Source organism: Calonectris borealis, unplaced genomic scaffold, assembly GCF_964195595.1.
Source record: "Calonectris borealis unplaced genomic scaffold, bCalBor7.hap1.2 HAP1_SCAFFOLD_162, whole genome shotgun sequence".
NCBI classification, from domain to species: Eukaryota; Metazoa; Chordata; class Aves; order Procellariiformes; family Procellariidae; genus Calonectris; species Calonectris borealis.
The window spans coordinates 33248-43698 of record NW_027441548.1 but is presented as its reverse complement, the minus strand read 5'-3'; the positions used below and the strand labels follow the sequence as shown (position 1 = coordinate 43698).

The following is a 10451-nucleotide window of genomic DNA, read 5'->3' as shown; positions in this document are numbered from 1 at the left end:
CCCGAAATACTCCAAAATTGACTCCAGGTGCCCTAAATCCCCCTAGAATTGCCCCCAGATGCGCATAACTTGCCCTGGGGACCCCAAATTCCCTTGGAACGGCCCCACAATGCCCCAGATTCTCCAGAATCACCTCAAATTCCTCCAAAATGCCCCAGATTCTGTTCCAGGGGCCCTAAATCTCCCCAGAATTGCTCCTAATTGCAGCCCAGGGAAGCCAAATCCCACCAGAAGAACCCCAAAATGTGTCCTAGGGACTCCAAAGCCCCCCAGAATTGCCCCCAAATGCCCCTGATTTGCCCTGGGGATATCAATTCCCCCCAGAATTGCCCCCAAATACCTCAAATTCCTCCAAAATTGCCCCTCAAAAGCCCCAAATTCAAGTCTGGGGCCCCCAAATCCCCCCCGAATGGCCCTAAAATGCTCCTAAGTGCGTCCCCGAGGCCCTAAATGCCCCAATATCTGTTCCAGGGACCCCAAATCCTGCCAGAATTGCCCCAGAATGCCCCAAATTCTGTGCTAGGGTCCCCAAATCATCCCAGAGTATTCCCAAAATGCCCCAAATACTGTGCTGGGGACCCCAAATCCCCTTAGAATTGCCCCTAAATGCCCCAAATTCTGCCTTGGGACCCCATATCCCTCCAGAATTGTCCCTAATTGCAGCCCAGGGACTCCAAATCCCACCAGATTTGCCCCACATATCTCCAAATTCTGCTCTGGGGACCCCAAATCCCCTCCTGAATTGTCCCAAAATGGCTCTAATTTGCCTTGGGACCCCTAAGCCCCCCCCCGAATTACCCTAAAATGCCCCAAATCCTGGTCCAGGGCCCCCAGGTCACCCTGCAATATCCCCATGTCACAACATGGTGCCTACTGGTGTGTTATTAGTGTGTCAAGGTGTGATTATAGCATGTTGGGCTGTGGTTTTGGTGTTGGGGCATGTTTTCTGGATGTTAGGGTGTTTTGAGGCTGGTTTTATCATGTTGGGGCATACGTTTACCATGTCAAGGCGTGTTTTTAGTGTGTCAGAGTCGTGTTTTAATTATGTCAAAGCACATTTTTGCATGTCAAGGCATGTTTTTGTGCAGAGGCATGTTTTTAGCTTGAAAAGGTGTGTTTTAAGCTCACTGAAGCATGTTTTAGCATGTAAAGATGTTTTAAACACATCAAAGCATGCTTTTAGCATGTAAATGCATGTTTTTAGCATGTGGAGGCATGCTTTAGCATGTAAAGGCATGTTTTAAGTGCATCAAGGCATGTATTTAACATGTAAAGGCCTATTTTAAGCATGTCAGGCTATGTTTTTAGTTTGTAAACGTGTTTTAGGCACATTGAGGCGTGTTTCAGCATGTAAAAGCATTTTTACAGTGCACCGAGGCATGTTTTAGCATGTAAACATGTCTTAAATATGTAAAGGCATGTTTTAAGTGCATTGATTCATGTTTTAACAAGTGAAGGCATGTTGTAAGTGTGTCAAGGCATGTTTTTAATGTGTAGACACATTTTAAGCATATCAAGGCATGTTTTGGCCTGTAAAGACATACTTCAAGTGCATTGAGATGCAGAAATGTGTGTTTTAAGCGCATTGAGGTGTGTTTTTGTGTGTTGAAGTGTGTTTTTCTGGTGCTGAGGCATGTTTTTGGCGTGTCCCCAGCACAGCCATGGCTCAGCGACCCCGAGGATGCCCCATTCCTTGACCCTGTCTTGCACAAATGTGCCGTCAAGGTCAAGCACGTCAAATCTTTTTGTTCCCGCGGGCTCTGTTTTTTTCCTGCGGGCTCTGGTTTTTCTCCCGCGGGCCCTGTTTTTCTCCCGCGGGCCCTGGTTTTGTTCCTGGGGCCCTGGTTTTGTTCCTCGGGCTCTGTTTTTTCTCCCGCGGGCTCTGTTTTTTCTCCCGCGGGCCCTGGTTGTCTCCCGCGGGCTCTGGTTGTCTCCCGCGGAAGCCTGGTTCTGTTCCACGGAAGCCTGGTTCTGTTCCACGGAAGCCTGGTTCTGTTCCTGGGGCCCTGCTTTTCTCCCACGGGCCCTGCTTTTCTTCCGCGGGCCCTGGTTCTGTTCCACGGAAGCCTGGTTCTGTTCTACGGAAGCCTGGTTTTGTTCCTGGGGCCCTGGTTTTGTTCCTGGGGCCCTGGTTTTCTCCTGCGGGCTCTGGTTTTCTCCCGCGGGCTCTGGTTTTGTCCCTGGGGTTCTGGTTTTCTTCCTCGGTCTCTGGTTTTGTTCCTCGGGCCCTGCTTTTCTCCCGCGGACTCTGCTTTTCTCCCGCGGGCCCTGGTTTTTTTCCTGGGATCTGGTTTTCTTCCTCGGATCTGGTTTTCTTCCTCGGGCTCTGGTTTTCTCCCGCCGGCTCTGGTTTTGTTCCTCGGGCCCTGGTTTTGTTCCATGGGCTCTGGTTTTGTTGCTCAGGCCCTGTTTTTTTCATCTGTCCCTGGTTTTGTTCCGCGTGCTCTGGATTTGTTCCTTGGACTGTGGTTCAACTGCTGGGCCTCTGTTGCACTTCTTGAGGTCTGGTTGCCCTGCTCGGGCTCTGGTTGCTCTGCTCGGGCTCTTGTTCTGCTCCTGGGTGTCTATTTCCACTGCTGGGGCTCTGGCTCCGCTGCTGGGGCTCTGGCTCTGCATCTCGGGCTCTGGTTGCACTCCTGGGGCTCTGGTTGCAGTGCTCGGGCTCTGATTCCGCTGCTTGGCCTCTGGTTGTGCTGGTCAGGCTCTGGTTGCGCTCCTGGGGCTCTATTTCCGCTGCTCGGGCTCTGGTTGCACTGCCTGGGCTCTGGTTGTGCTCTTCAGGCTATGGTTCTGCTCCTGAGGCTATGTTTCCGCTCTTAGGCCTCTGGTTCCACTTCTGGCGCTCTGGTTCCGCTGCTCGGGCTCTGGTTTTTTGCCTGGGTTCTAGTTCCACTCCTGGGGCTCTGGTTCCGCTCCTGGGGCTCTGGTTTTGATCCTCGGGTCCTGGTTCTGGTGCTTGGGCTCTGGTCCCGCTCCTGGGTCTCTGATTGCACTGCTCAGGCTCTGGTTCCATCCCTCGGGCTCGGGTTCTGCTTCTCGGGCTCTGGTTTTAATCCTCGAGCTCTGGTTCCACTCCTGGGACGCTAATTCCGCTCCTGGGGCTCTGGTTTTGCTTCTTGGGCTCTGGTTCCACTCCTCGGGCTCTGATTCTGCTCCTGTGGCACTCCTGGTGGTCTTGGTGTGCTTCTCGGTGTTCTTCTTGTACTCCTGGGGGTCTTTGGGTTCCCATGGGTTGTTTCTTGGGGTCTTCTAGGTGTCTCCGGCTACCCTTGGACTGCTCCTGGGGTGATCGTGGGGGTCTCTGGGTGCCCATAGGATGCTCTGTGGGTCTTGGTGTGGTCCTGGGAGTCTTTAGGCAACCATGGGGTGCTCCTGGGGCTCTTGGGATGCTCCTGGGGGTCTCTGGGTGCCCACAGGATGCTTCTGGGGGTCTTGGGATGCTGCTGGATGTTCTTGTTGTGCTCCTGGTGGTTTCTGGGTGCCCATGGGGTGTTCCTGGGGGTCTTTGGTTGTTCTAGGCATGTCTAGGTAGCCTTGGGGTGCCCCTGGGATGCTCCTGGGAGGTCTTGGGGTGCTGCTGGGGGGTCTTTGGGGTGTCTTCGGGTCTCCTAAGGGGCTCCTGGCTGTCCTTGGGGTGCTCATGGGGCGCTCTGGTTGCGCGCCGGGGGCACTCCTGGTGGTCTTGGTGTGCTTCTTGGGGTTCTTATTGTGCTTCTGGGGGTCTCTGGGTGCCCATGGGTTGTTCCTTGGGGTCTTGGGGCGTTCTAGGTGTTTCTGGGTACCCTTAGAATGCTCCTAAGGTGTTCCTGGAGGTCTCTGTGTGCCCATATGATTCTTTGGGAGACTTGGGGTGCTCCTGGGTGTCTCTGAGTGCCCACAAGATGTTCCTCGTGTTCTTGCGTTGCTCTTAGGGTGCTCTTGGGGGTTCTGGATGCCCACAGGATGCTCCTGAGGGTCTTGGGGTGCTTCTGGGAGTTCTTCGTGCTCCTGGGAGTGTCTAGGTGCTCCTGGGGTGTTCCGGGGGGCCTTGGGGTACTCCTGGGGTTCTCCAGGTGCCCATGGGGTGTTTCCAGGGGTCTTGGGGTGCTTCTGGGAGTTCTTCATGCTCCTGGGAGTGTGTAGGTGCTCTTGGGGTGTTTCCGGGGGGTCTTGGGGTACTCCTGGGGTTCTCTAGGTGCCCATGGGGTGTTTCCGGGGGTCTTGGGGTGCTTCTGGGCATTCCTGTTGTGCTCCTGGGGGTCTCTGGGTGCTCATGGGGTGTTCCTGGGGGTCTTGGGTTGTTCTACGTGGCTCTGGGTAGCCTTGGGTTGCCCCTGGGGTGCTCCTGCGTGCCATCTGGGTGTTTCTGGGGATTTCTGGGTGCCCCTGGAGTGCTCCTAGGCGGCTTGGGGTGCTCCTGGGCGTCTCTGGGTGCCCACAGGATGCTTCTAGGGTTCCTAGGGTGCTCCTGGAGGTCTCTGGGTGCCCACAGGATGCTCCAGGGGGTCTTGGGGTGCTCCTGGGCATTTTAGGGGTACCTGGGGTCTCTGAGTGCCCACAGGATGCTCCTGGAGATCTTGTGGTGCTCCTGGGGGTCTTGGGGTGTTCTAGGTGTCTCTGGGTATCCTTAGGGTTCCTCTGGGGTGTCTTTGGGGAGTCCTTGTGTCTCCTGAGTGCCCTTGGGCTGCTCCTGGGGATCTCTGGGTGCCCTTGGGGCAGTCCTGGTGGTCTCTGAGTGCCTGTGGGATGCTTCTAGGGTCTTTGATTGCTCCTGGGGGTCTCTGGATGCCCATGGGGTGCTCCTGGGGGGTCTTTGGAGAGTACTTGTGTCTCTTGAGTGCCCTCGTGGATCCCCTGGGGATCTCTGGGTGCTCATGGGGTGCTTCTGGTGTTTTTGGGGTGCTCCTGGGTGTCCTGGGTGCCCACAGGATGCTCCTGAGGGTCTTGGGGTGCTTCTGGGGGTTCTTGGTTTGCTCCAGGGCGTCTCTAGGTGCCCCTGGGGGGTCTCTGAATTGTTGGTGATTTACATCAAATAATTTGCTTTGCATCTAGAGATATTTTTGAGAAGGGGTTCTTACAGGATCTAATTCTGCTTTGTCGTTCAGTCCTATCCAGAATACAGGTATGTTGAAAGTTAGGTAGCATGCATGGTGTTGCTAGAAATTAAGTCTAACCCCATAGCATTTTGGGTTTTTCAGAGGAAACCAAAGCACATAATTCTTAATAATGATATTTTTATTGCATTGAATGATCTACTTTCCTGCATAGCTTAGTATGACATCTATCTTTTTCTATCTGCGCCCCAGAAAAATTAAGTTTAAGTCCCTACCTGGTCACATTGCTGATGCAATAGATGCAGTTGTAGTAAAAGAGCAGGTATGGTCGTTTGCTGTAAGGGGGGCTTCCTCTGTTTGGTGCTTTGTATGCTGTAAACTTCAGGCAGGTGAGAAAACTCCCTGCTGCTCCTCTGGCTGCCTTTATCCCTTCTGGTGGTTCGCTCCTCCCCCTTGCCAGGTGATTGTGGGAAGGGTGGTGGGCGGGGCCTGGGGTATATGAGGTACAGCCTCTCCTCAGGCAGCTCATTCTGCTGCTGGGCTTCTCTGGAGCTGGTGGTCTGCTGTTCCTTCAGCTGATTGCCACTTTGGAAGTAGCTTTTGAGCTGTCTAAGCTATTTGGGTAGTCATGTTTTGATATTTAGAGAAGCAGAGGTGTCTGTTTAAGCTAAGGGCTTCAGGACAAGTCAAGGTTCAGCTACATGTGTAGAAGAAAGTACACTTGTATGTGTTGGGGTTTTTTTTCCAGGTCAGTAGGTTTGTATTTGGTGTTCAGAGGTGGAAAGATGGTTTAATAATATGGTTTTGGTTTTTATTTTATTCCAGGTGCATTGTATTGTTTTAGAATTCCTGACTTTATTGAAGATGGAACCTTGTTTTTCACCAGCTTTGCTGTATGTTGCAGAAGCTGTTGACATCATCTCTTGATAGGAGCAATGGTGAGAGTATTTAGCAGGGGTTGAGGTGAGCATCTTGTATGCATCTGCATATGGAGTTCTAGCATTGTTCAAGAAAGTAGCAGGGACATAAGACATAGTGTCTTTCAGCGTATGGAACGGCTTATGGCCTTTCCCAATTGCCCACAGGGTATCATGTTGTCTCTAGAACCAATGCAGCTTGCGGCCAGCCCCTCGTAGATTATAAGCGTCAGGACTTCACTTATTTTGTGGGGCTGTAGCAGAGGTCAGAGTCTGTGGGAAGATGGAAGACAGGAGGTGCTTGCAGAAGACTGGGCATAGCTGGGAAGAGCAGCTCCCGAGGAGCGGCCGACACAGGGGGTTCAGGGGTGCAAATACAGAGCAGGAGCTGTCAGGAAGGAGTGGAGTTCCTTCCCTGACAGTTGAGGAGAAGAGAAGGGGTTTCTAAAATTCTGGGACCAGGGGATGGTTGGGAAAGGGAGGTGTGTTCACGAGCCTTACTGAGGTGGGTTTTGCAGTTGGATTTGGGTGTTGATGAGGTCTGTTCTGTTTTAGTCTGTCTGCAGCTGATGGGAGATACAACAAAGTCACGGGAGATGCAGAGTAAACCATCCGGGCCTCCGCATTACAACATAGAGGGCTGAACGTCAGAGAAGTCTCATCTCGGAAAGCATTAGGTATGTTAAGGTACATCAAAATATATCCTCCAGAACTCTGAGGTCTTTACTTCTGTACCTTTTACTTACTTATTTTTTGCATCCTTCTGGATGTCACAGTCATTGTTACTTTGTGGTATTGGCTAGGCATTTATTTTCAGCACAGGCTTGCGTTGCTGTCTTCCCTAGAATTTCTTGGAGATGTGTGGTGTTTGTGCTCATAACAATCTCCAGACAAGGGTGTTTCCTTTACTGCAGTCCTGGACACACAAGCTTTTTTTGTTTTCCCAGTTGTGCCTTTTTCCTCAAGCATCCAATGAAGTTTGCTCTAGTCAGTCGTCAGTTCTCTTGTTCTTGTTTTAGTATCAGTTTCTGTAGCGAAAGGGTGTCCATTTTAGATCTCTGAGTCACCACATCACACCGTCGTGGTTTTTCCATTGGCCGACTGCTGCTGTAATTCCCTAAAGGGCTTTATAGGTAATTGGGCTCAAGCTGTTTTTGTGGCAGACATCTTGTCCTCACGGCTTCATCTGTCTAGCAGTCTTGGTTGCTGTGTGGTACAATGTCCTGTCTTTTTGAGCTTCATGGGTTTTTAATATTTTCTGGTTTTTTAGTTAGAATTTTTTTTGTAGGACTTCTTTTGTTTATTCCTGCAGGTTAAGTCAGGTCATTTTTTGACATGCAGGTCCCTGTGACTGTCTTTGCTCTTCTTTTTTTGCCAGATATCATCACCAGTGTTTTCGCTCAATGGGAGTGGCAGAGAGGGGTGTGGCATGCCGGGGCACCCGGGGAGGTAGAGTCGGGCTTCCTCCCGTCTTTACAGGGCTGACCCTGAGGAAGCCGGTACGTGGGTGGGGAGTGTGAGTACATATTATGTGGGTGCACTAATCCCTTTCGGAGCGTGTCAGAGGGTAAGGATTTTGTTCTGTTTGATGTAATGTTGTTCTGTTCTGTCTATTTGTTGAAGATTTGAGTTTTGTGTGGGAGGAAGCCAGCTGTCTGACTGGTTTTGGGGTAAGGTGGGGTACACATGGTTTTAGGTCATATCTTATTTGCCAGATGTTTTTAACTAATTGTATGATTTTCTTAGCGACTCATGAAGGGGTTTGTGGCACCCCGATGGTGGACACTGTCGCTGACAGGCAAAGCAGGGCCATAGCAGAGTTTTCCATTTATGGGGATGGCCTCAGCCATCTCCTGCACAAACTTCTATAATGTAGCAATCGGGATAGTTTTCTTTTGATTTCTTGAAGAACAAGAGGATGATGGAGCATGTTCAAAGAGCATAATTATTTTCTCTTCCTTTGGCAGTACAGGCACCCAAGGCAGTACAGCCCACATTCAAGGAACAGCTCGAGGATATTGGTGTCGACCATCAGCAGAGGAAGCAAGCTTTTTTCGGAGGCCAAGGTGATGAAGCAGAGTCCTTATTTTCACTGTTTGATTTTCATCATGGGGCTGAGGGGGGCTGGGACATGTATAACAGGGTCCTGGACTGGGGAGCTGTCTATTAGATGGGAGGCTGTGAGATATCACGTATACCACTGGACAGGTGTTAGAACCCAGTGCTTGGGTCAGACCAACCTGGCAGAACCATCCCGCCACCTGAAGTAATGCGTACTTCTGTATTGAGATTTTAATAGCTCGGTCTGCATCACCTTTGGCTTTTCCTCATCGAGCTCATATTTTTGCAAGAAGCATCTCTCATCAAGCATTTGGCTCTGAGCGGTCTCTATTAGACTTTTGGTGCCTGTCTTCATTAGATTTTGTGACCATCAAGTCATATTTGGCATCTGTCTGCACTCAGCTCTCCTGTAACTACTATGCAGTTTTGGTTTAAGACTTTATAGTGGAATGTTATCTAGTAGTAGCATTCTGTCTGCAAGTAGCTTCTGGCAGCCCAATCTACTGTCCCGTATATGTCAGTGTTCTCATTTGAGCATGCTGTCTACTGAGGGGTTCTCCATGCTGTAGCTCACAGAGTTATTTATCCATAAAGGAAGAGTCTGTCTTACACCAGCCACGGTCATTTGCTATCCGTACTTCTTTAGCCATTTGGCCAATCGGTCTTTATTTATATTTGAGTCATCTGGCAGTAACTGTAATTTTTGTATGTCGGTGGGTGGTTTGAGTTATTCTTGCAGTTAAGTAACGGGTCTAGGATAAGCAGGATAGTCAAGTGAGGCATGCGTTATTTGCTTTGTTGCTTTGATTTTTGCAGGTGACGCACATAGCGTCCGAGGAGCAAAGCGGCACCTTGACAAGTGGTCTGAGAAGGTGAGGCGAGCGTCAGCCCAGTCAGTGTCCGAGAGGAAAGTATCCTGCGGCAGCTCCATGAAGCTTTTGTCTTTGGTTTTGTAGGTGCCGTGCAGGCCACCTTTGGAACTGGATGAGCATTTGAGGTGAGCTGGGCAGTAGAGAGGAGGAGCACAGGACCGGTGATTTCGCACAAGTGCGATGGTAATTTTGTCTCTTGGTATCTTAGGTGCCACAAATAACAGCGGCCGCAGCCTCGGACTCTGCCATCGACATGGAGCAGGTGAGCGGAACAACACGGCGCTTCTGAGGATGAGGTTGTTGTGGAAGAGGTTGGCGTCTACTGTCATGATGCTTACTGCTGGTGTTGCGGGTATTTCTTTTCTGCAGATGATGAAGAGGAACCTGGTAACTGCAGGAAAGTATCAGCCAGATGAGTTGTTTTTTGTCAAGGATAGATTCAGACCTCCCAGTTCTCTGAAAGCTAAGTTGAGGGACTGGCACTGGCGAGGGGGCAGGGGCCAAGGTTGGCAATTGCAGGAATGGGGATTTACATTTCCTGTAGGGCAAAGGGCTGTCCAGGAACAGTCTCCTTTGGGCAGGTAAAGGGAGCGGGTTACTCTTCAGCATGACACCAGCATGTGCCGGGCAGGGCAGTTCTAGCCTGTTGTGTAGTTTGTGTGGTCTGTCTTCTGTGTCTTAGATCGTCCTCAGGTCTCGAGCGCTATTCCTAGGGCCTCGAATGCCTGTACTTACCGCCGTAGCGCCGATCGGGTGCTTGTTTTCTTGCGTTCCTAGCTTAAAGCGTGGATCGCTCTCGCATCCTGGATTTTTCCAGATGGTCATCTTTTGCAGCGTTCTTCCTGGCTGTGTGAGCACCTCTACTGTATAGTTGTCCATTTTTGCTGACTGGGATAATTTCCCTCCATCCTTACCTTTCTTGGGTCTCGAAGCCAGGCTTATTGTGTGTACGTCTTCTCAGTTTTGAGAGTAACTTCTTGTCATGGGTCACGACGTTCTACTCTTTCTCTGGGGTTGCCGTAGAGCCTCCTCACGTCACCGTGAGATGGGTAGTCTTGCCTGACAACATCTTCCGTCTGGGTGTCATTCTTCTCGCCAAGAGTTTTCTCTTACCTTTGAGGTGTGTTGTTTGTAACGTTCCGTGTAGTGTCGGTCTGTGTGTGTGTGCGTTTGGCTTGGAGCCGCCCTGCCCGTGGGTGTAGAGTCAGGGGTAGTTAGAACAGCGATAAGAGTCTACGGTTAATATGTTGATATGCCTAGACTATCGAGGCAAAGGTTGTGCAGTCATCTTGACTGAGTAGCTGTCAGCAGCAGGTGAGGAAAGCAATTTCTGTAGTGTTTTGCAGGTGCAGAGGGGATGACTGGAGCTGTGTGGGAGAGTGAGCTATAGTGGTAGTTGAGCAGATGGAACCTCCAAGGTGTTAAGGCTTGTATGCATAGGGCTTAATGTTTGATTTATATCTTTCGTTTAATGGCAGGCTGTAGTTTGATTCTAGATGGTATTCCTAACAGGAAGCAAGTCCTCTGGAATTGTTAAGCTATCACTGTGCATCCGGGTTACTTGTTTG

The 10451-nt window shown here is 50.6% G+C and overlaps 2 long non-coding RNA genes across 3 annotated transcripts; both read left to right on the top strand.

Annotated features, from left to right (window-relative positions):
* The first annotated feature begins 5829 nt into the window (after positions 1–5829).
* On the top strand, positions 5830–7821 carry LOC142077143 (uncharacterized). The gene is made up of 3 exons (XR_012671575.1): positions 5830–5996; positions 6506–6627; positions 7329–7821. It is a non-coding gene; the product is annotated as an uncharacterized LOC142077143 (long non-coding RNA).
* Positions 7822–7940: 119 nt separating this feature from the next.
* On the top strand, positions 7941–9298 carry LOC142077148 (uncharacterized). 2 transcript variants are annotated; one of them, XR_012671580.1, is made up of 5 exons: positions 7941–8016; positions 8828–8883; positions 8968–9008; positions 9092–9145; positions 9253–9298. It is a non-coding gene; the product is annotated as an uncharacterized LOC142077148 (long non-coding RNA). The 2 variants fall into 2 exon arrangements; XR_012671579.1 differs by lacking the exon at positions 7941–8016 and having other exon boundaries at positions 8064–8883.
* Positions 9299–10451: the final 1153 nt, after the last annotated feature.